Raw genomic sequence first — 14,350 nt, forward strand, 5'->3', positions numbered from 1 at the left:
GCGGGCACTGTGTTGCCCACAGTACCACTCTGGACCACGCTCCGGGTGAGTCAGGGGCCGCAGAGCCTGAGAGGGTCATGAGATCACGTGACTGCCAAGTCGCTTCTGCCTCCTGGCATAAGCAACATCCTTGAGGGTCTCCATTCTCCCTGCAGGAGCGCAGCCCCTGGACCTGGATGCCCTGCAGCCAAAGCCCAGCTCTGTGGCCGCCAGCTGTGTGACCTTGGGCGAGTCTCCACCTCCCCGAGTCGGTCAAGTGGGGGGAGGGTGGCTCCAGGCCGTCTGAGTGCTGAATGCGCTCACGTTAGAAACTCCCCGAGACTTGGCTTCCTCACCCAAAATGTGCCGATCAGATACAAATGGGCTGTCCCCCAGGCCCAGCCACTGCCGCCAGCGACGACCTCCCCTCCCCGAGGGAACAAAATATGACTCCTCCCGAGGCTGAGGGGGAACCAGGCGGTACCTGTCTTCATGTTTACACGGCATTCTCGCTGCATGTCCAGATTTCCCTGGCAAGGACACAGCCCTATTGGATTAGAGCCTCATTTTACCTTAATAACGTCTTTAAAGACCCTCCCGCTAAATAGGGCCACCTTCTGGGATACGCCGGTTAGGGCTGCAGCATGTGGGTCTGGGGGCCACCTTGCACCTGTAACCAGCCCTCTGGGTTAACGCCTTCCTGCACGTGAGCTCACGTCACACCGTGGAGCGTGTGAACCCACAGCCCAGACCAGGCCACAACTGGGCTGCAGGTGTCGTGGGTCCCCTCAAACGGCCTGCGTGTCTCTTCTCCGCTCCGTTGAGGGGGAAGACAAGTCCTTTGTACGGTTTCTTAGGACAGAGATTGCTCTTTATCTTGCAGCTTCCGGAGGAGGGGGGATTGCCAGGCTGGGAAGGGGCATGGAGAGCCAGCGACAGGCACCCGTGTCCAGGCGACCCTGAAGCCGGCAGCTGCAGACACATGACAGATAGCGCTCAGGTGGGCTCCCGGCCTCCAGCACAGTGCCAGCGGCCTCGGGCACCGCCAGCCTCACATGTCCGTCAAGAGCAGGAGGGTAGGAAGCTCATTTCCCGAATTGTCCGGGTCCCAATTTCCCTTGCCAAGAAAAACAAAAGCACCAGGCAGTCGCTGCCTGCTTATTCTCGCTGCTTACTGACTCTTCTGCTTCTGATCATCACCCACTGTGCTGGGAGCCACATCAGAGGGCGGCCCCGGGACCCTGGTGACTCACAGCGTGGCCCAAGCACGACCCCGAGAACCCACAGGGCCACCTGCTCGCGGCATGACGGGAGTGGGGGACCCCTGCCTGCCTGCCGAGACCACTGGGAGCCGTTCAGAGAGGTTCCGTCGGCACGAACTTAATAAACTGTGGCATGAAATATTTATCCACTTAGACCAGCTTAAGTAAGTCAAGTGTGCTGGAAATCAGCATCATGCTTTCATTTTTAATGAGCCTTCTGCACAGCAGCCCCTTCTGTCACTGTCAGGCGCTGAGGACAGGGGCTGTCCAGAGCCCGATGCAGTTTTAATCTCCCTCCATGGAGATGCTGAAAAACGTTTGCTCACCAGAGCCTTGCCCAAGGCCGGGGAGGGCTGGCCTCTGGTCTAAGCAAGTCCCGTGTTTGCTAAGTGGTCTCCTCCCTGCTCCCCCTCCTCTCTGAGCACCAGGGACACTGGTGACTGCTTGAGCAGAGCCCACAGGGGCTGTGGCCGGCTGAACGATGGCCCCCACAGGTGCCTCCTTACTAGCCCCAGGACCTGTAAAGGTGTCACCTTGCGTGGCAAAGGGGACTTTGCAGATGTAAGTCAAGGACCCTGAGGTGGGAATTATCCCAGACTGCATGGGCAGACCTGTGTCATCACAAGGTCCCCGTAAGAGGGAGGTGTGGGTGTGTCACAGAGACGAGATGCCTTGCAGGCAGAGGAAGGGTCCACAAGCCAAGGAATGTGAGCACCTCTAGAAGCAAGAGAAAGCAAAGGAGCAGACTCTCCGCTCCTGCCTCCAGAAGGAACACAGCGCTGGGGACCCATGTTAGACTTCCTGCACCCGGAACATCACAGAACTAAGGTGCGTGGCTCTAAGCCACTAAACGTGGGGCCACTGGCTACAACAGCACTAGGAGATGATACGGTGACTTTCTCTCTCCTCCTCCAGGCCACCCCGGCTCTCCAGGGCCACCCCGGCTCTCCAGGGGCCACCCCGGCTCTCCAGGGGCCACCCCGGCTCTCCAGGGGCCACCCCAGTTCTCCAGGGGCCCCGCTTCAAAGCCGCCTCCCGCCTGGGCTGTGGGCAGGTGCCTGCGTTCTCTGACATAATCCTGAATCTCGGGGTGGCCAGAATCGTGTGTCCGCAGCTCTGCCCCCTCGCGGAGCGGTCTGAGGACGGCGCGGACGGTGGCGTCTGCACATTGGAGGCCCCGCGTGAAGCGGGAAGCGTCCCCACGGCAGCGCTGCTGTGTGTCGAGACAGAGCCTCCTCGGGAAAGATGAACTCGGGAGCCTCCACGGCTGGAGGTAGCCTTGCGGCTCTGGGTGGAGGGGGGACCGGGGCCAGGAAGCCCCACGAGGAACTCTGTGACTCACCATCTGGGACAATGACTTTGGCAGCCTCCACCTCCCTCCTGAGCCCAGCACCGCCTCGGAGAGAGCACTGAGCTCCCTGAGCATTTCGATTCATGCATCCCACATTCTGGGCCCTGGAGGGGAGGGGAGCAGACAGGGGCCCTCCCCCGACCCCAGCCCGGAAGCCCGAGGCGTGGGTGGAGGAACATTGCTGGACTGCAGTGAGCACCTCCGGGCAGGGGTGCCGGGGAGGATCCCACCTCCCAGGGGCAGGGAGGGCTTCCTGGAGGAGAGGGCGGCTGAGTGCACACCGGCCCAGATGGTCCCAGCTAGGAAAGGTGTTTGCCATCTGCTTGGAGAGAGACGTGTGCACAGCTCACCCACGAAGGGTGCTGGGGACCACCCAGGGCGGGGGCTGCACAGAAGGAGGCAGGTCCAAGGTCACTGAGGAGGCTGATTCCCTAAGGGCCCGGGAGGCACAGAGACTCGCAGGTGACTGGCTGGTGCTGGTCAGGTGCCTGGAGCGACAGAGGCCTGAGGGCCGGCCAAGATCACGGCAGTGGCAGAGGTCAGAGCCGAGCTGCGGGACGCAGGCGTGCGGTTGACTCGGGACCGCAGATCTCCAGGACCGGGCAGAACGTCTGCGGGCAGACTCGGCGGCTGCCTCCCAGGCCTTGCTTGGGAGACAGGAGCGTCAGAACAAGGCAGAGGAGGCTGCCCNACCCCAGTTCTCCAGGGGCCCCGCTTCAAAGCCGCCTCCCGCCTGGGCTGTGGGCAGGTGCCTGCGTTCTCTGACATAATCCTGAATCTCGGGGTGGCCAGAATCGTGTGTCCGCAGCTCTGCCCCCTCGCGGAGCGGTCTGAGGACGGCGCGGACGGTGGCGTCTGCACATTGGAGGCCCCGCGTGAAGCGGGAAGCGTCCCCACGGCAGCGCTGCTGTGTGTCGAGACAGAGCCTCCTCGGGAAAGATGAACTCGGGAGCCTCCACGGCTGGAGGTAGCCTTGCGGCTCTGGGTGGAGGGGGGACCGGGGCCAGGAAGCCCCACGAGGAACTCTGTGACTCACCATCTGGGACAATGACTTTGGCAGCCTCCACCTCCCTCCTGAGCCCAGCACCGCCTCGGAGAGAGCACTGAGCTCCCTGAGCATTTCGATTCATGCATCCCACATTCTGGGCCCTGGTGGGGAGGGGAGCAGACAGGGGCCCTCCCCCGACCCCAGCCCGGAAGCCCGAGGCGTGGGTGGAGGAACATTGCTGGACTGCAGTGAGCACCTCCGGGCAGGGGTGCCGGGGAGGATCCCACCTCCCAGGGGCAGGGAGGGCTTCCTGGAGGAGAGGGCGGCTGAGTGCACACCGGCCCAGATGGTCCCAGCTAGGAAAGGTGTTTGCCATCTGCTTGGAGAGAGACGTGTGCACAGCTCACCCACGAAGGGTGCTGGGGACCACCCAGGGCGGGGGCTGCACAGAAGGAGGCAGGTCCAAGGTCACTGAGGAGGCTGATTCCCTAAGGGCCCGGGAGGCACAGAGACTCGCAGGTGACTGGCTGGTGCTGGTCAGGTGCCTGGAGCGACAGAGGCCTGAGGGCCGGCCAAGATCACGGCAGTGGCAGAGGTCAGAGCCGAGCTGCGGGACGCAGGCGTGCGGTTGACTCGGGACCGCAGATCTCCAGGACCGGGCAGAACGTCTGCGGGCAGACTCGGCGGCTGCCTCCCAGGCCTTGCTTGGGAGACAGGAGCGTCAGAACAAGGCAGAGGAGGCTGCCCCTTGGCCGAGAGCCCTCTCAGAAGAGCAGACCCTGTTCTTCCCACGACAAGGGTTTCATCTTCCCGTTCCACGTTCCTCTCCCCGTGGCTGACAGCCGGGGAAAGCCACCTGTCACTCTCCCGCCCACAGAGATGGGGCACTGCCCAAGAAGCCATCCGGGGACTGGATGGAGCGGGGGCAGCTTCCCTGGAAGGAGGAGGCACAGCCAAGTTCAGGGCTGGTGCCAGAGGACGGGCATGCGGGGTCCCGAGGAAGGAGAGGGAGGCGCGGGATGTGGCGTTCCCGGGCTGGGCCGCAGGACTCAAACCAGCTCCTTGAAGGACTCCCAAGGTCAGTCTCTCCAGCAAAATCCCTGCGAGGGCAAACCTCACCAAGTGTTCACGGGCAGCTTGTCCAACATCAGCAAGCAGATGTCAGGGTGTCTGTACGGACTTCAAACTTACGCACAATCTCTCTCCCTCTGCCAGGGCCTCTCATGTCCATCCCTCCATCACCACGGGCACGGGGCCCCCAGTGACCCTGACCTGTCCGGACCGCAGGTGGGCTGGGACGGGGCTCCCCCTTCTCACGGCCACCATGTTCCAGCTGTAGCTCCCCTCCCCCCCGGGCCAAGGGGCTGAAACCTGGTGGCCCTGAAAACTGGAGCCTTCGTGCTGGGCAGGGGGCATTTCCCGACATGGCCAATCTCCCTCATGTGCTGTCCGTCCCCTGGGACCCTGGGACGCCGGCCAGGTCTGGCGCCCCTCTCACTGCCAAGCCGGAGGAACACTCTTTTCTCACCTGCACCCGAGTCAAGCCAGCCTTGTAATCCACACTGCGTGATGTCCAGCAATTGGGCCCAAACCCTAACACACCCCTGGGGAGAGCGAGGTCTGTATCCCAATCTCCCTCCTCTCATGAGGACAGCGGTCGCCGGGTGAGGGCCCACCCTGACCCCGTTTGGCCTCATCATAACCTGACAACATCTGCAAATAAGGTCACATTGACAGGTACCAGGGTCTGGACCTGAGCGTGTGTTTGGGACACAGTTCTGCCCACTGCGGCTGCTAACAGAACCCGAGTAAAACCAGACACTGTGTGCCCCTGGGGGGAAGAACTCAGCTTCTCGCCAAGGGGACCCCACGTGCGTCTGGCTTCAGCTGCCGCTCACCAGGAGCTCCCAAGGACGGGGCAGCGGTCAGCAAACCCAGAGTGTGGGTCCAAGGGCCCAGGCCCCTCACAGCCAAGGAGGAAGGGAGAAAAAGGCATGCGTGTGGAACCTGTGTGTTGAAAGAGACTTAGAGACAGATCAGCTCTGGGGCGCCCGCGCGGCTCAGTCGGTTGAGCGTCCGACTCCTGATTTCGGCTCAGGTCACCATCTCATGATGGTGTGTGAGATCGAGCCCCGTGTCGGGCGCTATGCTGCCCGTGCAGAGCCTGCTTGGGGTTCTCCGCCTCCCTCTCTCTCTGCTCGTCTCCTGCACACGCAGGACCCCCCTCTCTCTCTCAAAAATAAACATTTTAAATAAATAAATAAATAAATAAATAAATAAATAAAACAAGGAGTGAGACTCAACCAAGTTCCGTTTCTGGACGTGGGTGGAGCATCTGGGGCGCTGTTTGCCTGAATAATCCATCAAGCTGACATTTGTCTATGCTTTTTCTGTACATGCACTTTATTTTACAATGAAAAGGTTTTAAAAGTTAACTACTGTAATAATTATTAAAATCACCCTCATTACCCTTGAATTGTGCCACAAGTATTTCTAAAGAGTCCCCTGAGCCCGGCACTATGCTGGGTGCCACGCGTTTGGGGCCGGGAAAAACCGACTTGACCCCTGCGGTCGTGAAACTGACCACCTGGGGCAGGTAGGTGGTGGGCAGGTAAGAGTCGGCCTCCGTAAGAGCACATCTAACTGCGTTGTCCCAGCAGGAGCTACGTGGGACGGGGGCGGAGACCCTGAGCCTGGGGCTGACGCGTGAGGCCTTCCGGAAGGGTGGATATTAAGCCAACAGACCCCCTCCCTCTCCGCTGAAGAGAGAACGCATTCTGCTTCGTGGGAGGGATGGTGACATGCGACAGCTAGCCTGCACTGCCGATCACCGCGTCTTGGGCACGCGACTTACTAAGAGCCTGACACAGGTGCCTTTGTTATCACGAGCCCGTCTGCGCGCGAAGGGAGCAGAAAGAAGCACTGGCTGGTGCTGTGGCCCCTTTTTTGCAGCTGTATCATCTACACACGAAAGCAAAAGCACCGTGTGAGTGTTCATTTCAGAGCGGGGCAATTATCTGCATTATATGCACCCACAGAACCCCCACCCCTGGGGGAGAACAGTAGTCATCAGCCCTGAGGGTTCCCTGGGGCCCCGGCCCCACCCACCTCTTCCCCGGGACTCGCTTTTATGTCACGGACACCTGATCTGGGCAGATCTACCACAGTCCGGGTGACTTTCCCTAAAGCAGAGGCCAGGGCTGGATGCCATCCCCAAGGCCCTCGACACATCACTGCCCGCTGTCACTCCCAAACCTGCAAACATGGGCAGGAAGAAGGGCCAGCCAGCTGATGCCCGGGGCGTGGGCGCACAGGCACCGGTCAGCCTTGGATCATAGCCCACCCGCATTCATGGGGTGAGGGCCCGGGGACCACAGCAGCCTCCGGCAGCAGGCTGGGAAGATTCCAGAACAATTCCAGGGACGGGCAGAGACGGGGGGCCATTCCTGAGTGGTCAAAAGTCCCCTGGGACTGGACAGTCAGGAGCCTCTGTCTCTTTCTCCCAGGCTCCCGATGGGCAGAGGAGCCCATTTCAGTGCACGGAAGGCAGCTTGCTTTCGGATCTTTCTCCAACAGTTCTACCCGCTGCTGAAAACCTCCCTGGAATTTGAGCAGGTGCACAGTCCCCGGAGGTCACTTATCCCCTGCTTCCTGGTGTCCCAGCCTTGATGACACACGTGCCTTGATCACAAGGTTAAGTGGCAAAAAGAATATGGGGGTGTCCAAATAAGCCCAGCCCCCCCACCCCTGCCCACTCACAGAGTATCACTTCCCGGAGCAGGAAGGAGCATCTACTGAGAAAGGGGGGGTGTCTGGACGCAGATGCCCGTCGTGCCCTATTTGGAAAAGGGAAAAGATCGTCCCTGCAAAAGCAGCTGATGTCCGTGGGCTGAGATTAAGTGGCAGGAGGAGCTGGCCTCCACGGTGGCCTCCCCGGCACACAAAGCCTTCCTCCCACCAAGCAGGAGCCCCACGTGAGCACCGGAGCCACAAATAGCACTGGAGAGGGCGAGCCCTTTGTCGCTGGAGAGGCGCCTGACGGGGTCGGAGGCGGGAGGGAGGCGGCCAGGGGCGTCTGGCCGGGACGGCTAGGGTCACACAGCACCACGCTTCTGGGTCCCAGCAGCCCTCTGCCCCCTGGTTGGCGAGTCCCCAGGATGGGGGTCCCGGAGATAAGCCCCCCATCCTACCAGCGGCGTCCGGGAGGCTCTGGGTCTCAGCCGTGCGGTCGCACTCTGACATCACTCCGGCATCCTGTCTGCTTGCGGTGGGTGTTCTTGGATGAGAATTCTACCTGGAATTAGTTCAAGAGTTTCGTAGGAAATCTGCTGCTTGAATGTCAGTGAAGTGAGTCCGGGGGCTGGCTTTCATCCCCCCGTGAGCTAATTCCGCGTGTGCTTATTCCTAAAAAGGAGGGCAAGTACCCACTCCTGTTCCCCGGCGATGCAATCCGATGTTTCCCCGTGTGCCCTTCACAAGGCAAGCTCAGGAGGGTCCCCTCCAAACGCTGGCACCCCCTCCCACCTGGCCTGGTGACCCCAGAAGCAGACGACCCGCGGAGGCCAGCAGAGCCAGGGTCTGTGGCCGAGCCTGCGGTTTGCAGCTGCTGGCGTCGTCGCTTCCCGGGCTTGCACCCATCGGAGCGGCTTCTCTGCTCCGCCTGAAACCACCTGCCCCACTTTCGGAGGGGGACTCGGGCACGAAGGGGTTAAGGAGCTAGGTCAAGTTCACACAGCTCTTCACTCAGAGCTGTCGGAATCTGTCCGAAATAAAGCACGCACGTCCTCAGATCCACGGCGTGGTGTCGTATGCTGGACCGCCAGGAAGAATGACACGTACCCCCACCGCGCTTTACCGCGCGATGCCTTGTCGCTTTTACTTGACTTTAGAACTCCTGACAACAAAAGCCTTGAGGGTTGGTTTAGAGATGTTTTTATATCATCTCTCCCTCGGGTACAGGCATCAGAAGGAAAATGTGAGTTCTGGAAGGCGCCAGACGAAGGGTTTCAGCCAAGAGCGGGACCCCTACTCCCTCCTCATGTGGTCGCTCGTGGCTTGTGGCCTGGGGTCTCCAGGCTGCGGCTCGCACTCACGTGGCACCAGGAACAGCTCAGGGGTGATGCCAGCCCCCGGCCACGCCCACGGCCACACGCGTCCCGGCCTCAGGGCTGCTGGGACGGGAGGCTGTGTGCACCGGGGCTGACGGGCCGTGTGGCCAGGGACGCCGTTCGTAGTGCACGCGCTCTTTCCCTAGGTCATTTGCCTCTGAAAACTTCAGCAGAAAGTATTTTCATCTGCACTTTACTGTGAGGACCCAGGAGTCTGGGCGTGTCCTCAGTCCAGGCAGCGAGTAAGGGGCAGAGCCCACACGAGCTTTCTGTTTAGCACAAGGAAATAGAGTTGGAGGAGAGAGAGTTGGTGCCTTGAAAATGCTGGGTTAGTTTCTTTTTTTTAATTTTTAAAAAATATTTTTTTTTTTTTAGAGAGAGAAGAGAGAGCACACATGTGCACACACATGTGCGGGAGAGGCAGAGAGAGGAAGACAGAGGATCCGAAGCAAGCTCCAGGCTCTGAGCTGTCGCAGAGAACCCGACGTGGGGCTTGAACCCACAAACCGCAAGATCGTGATCTGAGCCGAAGTCAGAGACTCAGCAACTGAGCCACCCAGGCGCCCTGAAAATGCTGTTTTTAAAGCTGGCCTGTCGGGGTGCCTGGGTGGCTCAGTCAGTTTTAAGCGCCCAACTTCAGCTCAGATCTTGATCTCGCAGTTCGTGGGTTCGAGCCCCATATCGGGCTCTGTGCTGNAAGAGAGAGCACACATGCGCACAAGCAGGGGAGAGGCAGAGAGAGGAAGACAGAGGATCCGAAGCAAGCTCCAGGCTCTGAGCTGTCGCAGAGAACCCGACGTGGGGCTTGAACCCACAAACCGCAAGATCGTGATCTGAGCCGAAGTCAGAGACTCAGCAACTGAGCCACCCAGGCGCCCTGAAAATGCTGTTTTTAAAGCTGGCCTGTCGGGGTGCCTGGGTGGCTCAGTCAGTTTTAAGCGCCCAACTTCAGCTCAGATCTTGATCTCGCAGTTCGTGGGTTCGAGCCCCATATCGGGCTCTGTGCTGACAGCTCAGAGCCTGGAGACTGTTTCAGATTCTGTACCTCCTTCTCTCTCTAAAAGCCTCCCCTGTTCATGCTGTCTCTCTCTCTCAGAAATAAACAAAACATTTTTAAACATTTTTAAAAAATAAAGCTGGCCTGTCATCAGGTCTTTGAGGGGGACCCAAATCATGTCACCCCTCTTCCTATCCAAATTCTGAACTCAATGAGAAATCAGATGAATGGGTCAGTTTGGGGAGAACCAGAATCTCACTGTTGTCAGGAAGGGGTGGGGGTGCAGCTCTGGGGCGGGACCGGGGGGCCCCTGCCCCGGGCACACCTGTGCCAGCCAGGCAGACACACTCACCGGCTGGCTGCCTCCATCTGTCTGCGCAGAGAGGAAGGAAGGAGAGAGACCCAGTCCCTTCGGCCCAGGACGTGTGCAATTCTGTCTGCGTCCTCCTGGCAAAGGAGGACCCAGGGCTATCCTATCCGCCCCCCCCCCCCCCAGCAGGCTCCCTCCTGGTGGAAGGGGAGAGAAAGAGCACAGGACAAGAGCCCCGGAACCTTCTGAGAAGCCTCCTCTCCCCAGGGAGGAACGCCAGGAGCAGGTGATGACTGCCCGCCCGGATGCCCAGGCTTCACGCTGACACAGAGACCAGGCCCAGAGCCCTCTGTGACACGGAACTGGGGGGAAAGACCAGCTGACCTGCCTGGTGCAGCGTCCTCTCCCCGTGAGAAGTCCTGCCCACATTTCAGGAAAAGGGAGTTTCCTATGGGAATTATGGCTTCTGAGAATGTGAGGGCACAGCTGGGGGAGTGGAGGTCTGGGGGGGGGGAGGGAAAGGACACAAACCCCTCCAGCCAGAAACAGCAGCAGATGGGGGAAACTGAGTCCCAGGAGCCGAGGCCACGAGCGGCTGGCCCCAAGAGGTGCCATGCACGGGTTCTACGGAAGGCCGGTCCAGAAAGCCACTGTGTCTGGGCGCCACCGCAGCTGCCTGAGAACACGGCTTCTGCCGCGCGGCGCCCCGCAGACCTCACGCTGGCCAACCCCACTGCCCGGAGGTGGCTCCCGGCCTCGGCAGGAAGAGCCTGGCCAGTTGACAAGAGACCAGCAGCCCTTCGGCCGGGGGGATGGAAATGAAGGCATCCGATTCTCAGGAACGGGGTCAGGGGTCCTCTGTGGGACTTGGGGGGCTGCACCTCCCCAGTGGTGGACTGGGGAGGGATGCAGGAGAGGGCCCGGCGTGGCCAGAGCACGAAAGACTCTCCAGAAGGACGGCAGACAGAGTCTCCCTTCTTTTCCCTTTCTGGAGGCATCCGTGAGCCAGGGGAGGCCGAGAAGCACGGTAGGGATTGGACAGCACTGGTCAACCCCAGAGGGAGATGCTGGGATGAGCAGGGGCGGGGGCCACGGTCCGAGCCCCCTGGGAGGGGCCGTAAGGGGGGGAGGGGCACAGGTGGTGCGTGTCATGCAGTAAAGGAAAGGCTTTTCCGGAGATGGTGAGGCTGAGTTGACATGGCCTTTACTCCATCAGACCCAGTGACCCAGCAGAACTCACCCTGGTCCAGGGGAACCCCCCCTGCCCCTGCTGGCTGCTGCTTCTCAACCACCATTTCTTATGTCTTAGGAAACCCCAGTTGTGTCCTGTCTCGATGTGTGAGCCTCGGCTCTCCAGAGAAACAGAAACAAAATGATGTGCCCACATGCGGAGAGACAGAGAGATTTGGTTTAAGGAATTGGCTCATACAACTAGGGAAGCTGCAAACCCAAGTCCGCAGGATGGACGGGTGGGCTAGAGACCCAGGAAGAGCTGATGGTGCGGTTCAAGTCCCAAGTCTGCCTGCCACAGAATCCCCTCTTGCTTGGGGGACACCAGTCTTTTGTTCTGGTCAGGACCTTCAACTGATTGGATGAGGCCCACCACATCATGGAAGGCAATCTGCTTTTCACTCAAAACCCGCTGATTTAAATGTCAGTCTCACCCAGAAACACCCTCATGGAAACATCCAGAATAATGGTTGGCCCCATATCTAGACGCTGTGGCCCAGACAAGTTGACATATGAAAGAAAAGGTCATGTTTGATCTTAAGATGGTGCCCCTGGGCATCTGTGTTTGCCGGCCTTCACTGCAGTTGGGAATCCAGACGTATTCCCCCCATGGTGGGATGGGCAGGGTGCTGGGGTCGGCCGCCCTCACGTCTCCCTTCCCCCCCCCCGGCAGGATGGCTTAGAGCTACTTACAGAGGCCGGGCAGCTCAGGAACCCACGGAGACACGATCTCAATCTCGCAGGGCCTCACACCTCAAACCCCGACCCAGGCTACTGGCTTCTGATGCACCAGCTCTTTGTACTGACGTTAACGCTCAGTGCCTCCCCGCGCTCCCCCCCCACCTGCCCCTGTCTGTCCCCAGCGCCCTCATGGGGCCCCGCACACCGTGCAGTCTGCTTAGCTGCATACGGACACTGATGTCCACCCCCCGCCCCCGGACCCCCACCTTCACAGGGCAGGCGTTTGGGGCCACTCGTGTCCAGGGCAGTGTCCCCAACATTGTCTACACTGTCGTCACAAAACATACTCCATAAATGCTTGTTGGATAAATGGGTAATCAATACTTCAAAACTGTATTCTAGGGGCGCCTGGGGGGCTCAGTCGGTTAAGCGTCCAACTTTGGCTTAGGTTATGATCTCACAGTTTGTAGGTTCCAGCCCCGCGTCGGGCTCTGTGCTGACGGCTCAGAGCCTGGAGTTCCTTTGGATTCTGTATCTCCTTCTCTCCCTGCCCCTCCCCCACTCACTCTCTGTCTCTCTCATTCTCTCAAAAATTAATAAACATTAAAAAAACTTTTTTAACTATATTCTAACCTAAGCCAATCTGCTTGAGGCAGCAGACAGTGCTTCCCGGTTTCTGCCCACCGTCCTCAGCCCCAACACGCCGGCACGGCTATCCTTCCCCAGTGCCAGGTCAGGTGCTCCACGGGCTTCTAGAAGCTGAGAGAGCAAGAGTGGGATGCAGACTGCCTGGGCATCCCTGGGGACAGGTGTCAACGCAGGGTTGCAGGGTCAATGTCAAGGGGAGTGACCTCCTGAGCCTTGTCCAGAGGGCAGAGAAGTGAGGGGTGGGCTACACCCAGGCGCCAAAGGACTGTTTCTTAAAGGTGCAGCTTGCTTGGGCCTCGGGGTCTGGAGGCAAGAGTGTGGTCTGGGTAGAAAGAAGCTTGTGCCAAACTTCTGCTCCTTAGCTCCCCACCCCTCAACCGCCCTCCACAGAGAAGGTCCCAGCGGGGCTCACAAGAGGGCCCGACCCAGTCTGACGGCAAAGTCAGGAGGTGTGCCGTAGACAGACCTGTTTTCTGGGGTTCAGGGCAGGGCCAGGGAGCTGTGGGTCACAGCTGGGGGGCTGCGCGAAACCCCTCTCTGCCTGGGGCCCCCCCTCAGCCCAGGGGCCAGCGGGCACAGACAGCCGTGGAAGAATCGCGGTGGAGACCCAGGAAAAGTCAGCCCAGCGCCCGGCACACCTGGCACGGACCGTGCGCTGTCCCATCAGGCCAGGGAGGGCTCTGCGTCCCCTGTGACATGAGGTGGCGTCCAGGCCGGGGCAAGGTGCCCCTCAAAGCCCCGCCCCAGCCCCCTGGGCTTGGCCTGCGCTGCCATGTGTCCGGCGGCTCCAGGGGTCGCCACTGTGTGCTGCCTCCGGCAGGCGGGCAGCCCCGACCTCCACATCCCGGCTTCGTTCCGACTCCACTCGCTGCCACGCCCCAGGCTGTGCCGCAAGCCGGGGTCACAAGGCAGCTCAGGACGGCTTCCGGGCGGCCCCGTTCTGGAGGAGCCCCGTGGACTGATGGGTGTCTCGTTCCTGCACAGAGACGCCGGGCGCTCGGTGCCACCTGCTGTGCCCGCTGGGTGGCCTGACGGCCGGCCCGGTGCTCAGTTCCAGCCCCGTCTTGGGACCCTGGCCAACTGAAGACTCGGGATAAAGGTGCCTGGCCTCTCCCGGGAACACGAGGGGCACAGCCCCGGAACCCCTGGGACCCACGGGCTGGCGGGGCCCCTCCTCCCATGGGGCTGGGCTGGGTGTGACCCCAGGGAGAAGCCGAGGAGGAACAAGGTTTGAACGCAGCAGGGAAGGAGAGGGGGGCAGGGACCGGAGTGAGAAGCAGCTGGAGCGGCGAGCAGGGGCACGGAGGCCGCAGCCCTGCCCACAGGGACACGCTCGCCCCCGGAGCCCCCAGCCCGCGGCCCCGGGGCTGCAGCAGGGCCTGGGCGTCCTCCCCCGTGACTGAGGAGTTTGGACCAGCGCCACCATCCCTCCACCGCGGTTTGTCAGAGGCCCCACAAAGGAAGAGACGTCTTCTAGAAGAAGCCATGGAGAGGGCTCAGGGAGGGAGGGAAAGTCTGCAACCTGGGCCTGGGTCCCAAGTCCCGGCCGTGCTCCTGCGCCCGTGGCAGAGGCCCCGTGGGTGTGGGGAGAGCTGGGCAGAGGGACTGGGCTCGGGGACAGCAGCGGGGGGCGGGGGGGGGCAGAGCTCCACGCTCCCCTCCCCGTCCAGGACCCCAGCACCAAATGCACATGGGGGGGGTCTGCGGATCTGGTCCACGTTGCCTCTAGACCAGCGGGGGATGGGGGGCTGCGCGGGGTCCCCACAGGCAGTGGGCAGGAGGGCTTCTCTGCGATG

This window comes from Crocuta crocuta, unplaced genomic scaffold, assembly GCF_008692635.1.
Source record: "Crocuta crocuta isolate KB4526 unplaced genomic scaffold, BGI_CrCroc_1.0 scaffold13, whole genome shotgun sequence".
NCBI classification, from domain to species: Eukaryota; Metazoa; Chordata; class Mammalia; order Carnivora; family Hyaenidae; genus Crocuta; species Crocuta crocuta.